At 37.1% G+C, this 1,535-nt stretch overlaps 1 long non-coding RNA gene across 1 annotated transcript; it reads left to right on the forward strand.

The window, feature by feature from the left end:
• Nucleotides 1–6: 6 nt before the first annotated feature.
• LOC111240960 lies at nucleotides 7–1,463 on the forward strand. Its single transcript, XR_002666631.1, has 2 exons — nucleotides 7–171; nucleotides 1,220–1,463. It is a non-coding gene; the product is annotated as an uncharacterized LOC111240960 (long non-coding RNA).
• Nucleotides 1,464–1,535: the final 72 nt, after the last annotated feature.

Genomic DNA, 1,535 nt, shown 5'->3' on the forward strand with positions numbered 1-1,535 from the left:
TATTATTATTATTATTATTTGTATTATTATTAGTATTATTATTATTAATAATAGTATTAGTATTGAAGTGATGACCCCTCAAGTGGCTTAATTGGTAGCTGCTGTCACAAGCTAACAGGGAGAGCTGAAGAAGAAAAGGAGGCACTTGCTGCCATTGAGTTTGCAATAGAGGTGAATACCCTCACTGTAGCTACAATCTGTACCTTCTTTACTTAGATTGATTTTATTGAGAATATGATTAAATTGTACAATATATACCAATAACTTTACATTTCTGATAGTGTTGCTTTAAATTTCCAAAGGAGGTTAATTCTCGCATTGGACTGGATTTTAAATAGCTTACTGGATTGTCATTAACTAGCTGTAAGGAATAGAATGGGTCAAGCAGGTGAGGGTTAGTGAGTTTTCCTCGGGGAGGGAAACGAACTCACTCTCACTAAGCAAGTGAGTGAAGTGGTCCTCGAGGGAGGGACACGAAGGAGCGATCACTCTTAGCCGCCCCTCGGGAAGCCCCAAAGCGTACCGAGAGAGGGCGCCAAAGAGTTACTATCCGTCCTGACCTGGCAAGGTCAGGACTAAGCAAGTGATGTATTAGTTGGAAAAAGGATTATTTTGAAAGTGTTCTAAGTTTTGTGAACGGTAACAAAATCAAGGGTAACGAAATCAAGATATCAAGAGTAACTGCATTGAATGTGATCTTGGTTTGTGTCCATTTCTATTCACTATAGTTGTAGTTTGGCATCCTTTCCCAGTTTTTATATTTTTTTTGGCAAATATTTGTAAAATGCATATATGACCTTGTTTAAATGTCTGATACTGAGTTTGATTGTTAGGTGTTGTTCTTCTTGTGTTGATTTATTTTCGTTTTTTAATTAGACTTGAGCCAACGGTAGAGCATGTCATGTAAAGGGTAGTGGCTTGGTAATTGATTCTGTGCTGTTAGTTTATTGCTTTGGACCTTAAGTTCGCAAAAGACTATGATGCTGAATTCAAAAAGTTTTATGCTTTGGTATATGAAGAAATTAGTTACAGTTTCCCCTTCTCATTGATTAGTCAACTCAGTTTCATGAAATTGTAGCAACATAATTTTAGATGAACTTTTGTACAGNGTTCTTGTCATTCAAGGCATGTATTTCAAAAAGCTTAATGCTAAGTGGGAAGCTTAATGCTGAATCACATTTTACTCGTGAGTTGATTTAAGGTTTCTACACACTTGCAGAAGCAGCTGGCNAGAGAATAAAAGCTGATCTGTCTGGAGTCATTAGTTTGAGCAGCAAAAGTATCACAGTGTGGAGCTTGGAATAGGAGATTTGGTCCAAAGAATTGGCAGTTAGAAGCAGTTGTTTGATTAGGGGAGTGCTTAGCCTATTCACTTTTGTTTTGTCTTAGCTTGTAATTGATAGTATTGTTGGATGTCCTGCTGAATAAGTTTTGATTTAACTGTGCAGTATCAATTTGGGCAATCATTTGACAGCAATTAGGTTCTTTTCACTACACCATTTGCATCAAGGCGAGAGAAAGAAATGGTGAATGCG

This window comes from Vigna radiata, unplaced genomic scaffold (assembly GCF_000741045.1).
Source record: "Vigna radiata var. radiata cultivar VC1973A unplaced genomic scaffold, Vradiata_ver6 scaffold_726, whole genome shotgun sequence".
Lineage (NCBI taxonomy): Eukaryota > Viridiplantae > Streptophyta > Magnoliopsida > Fabales > Fabaceae > Vigna > Vigna radiata.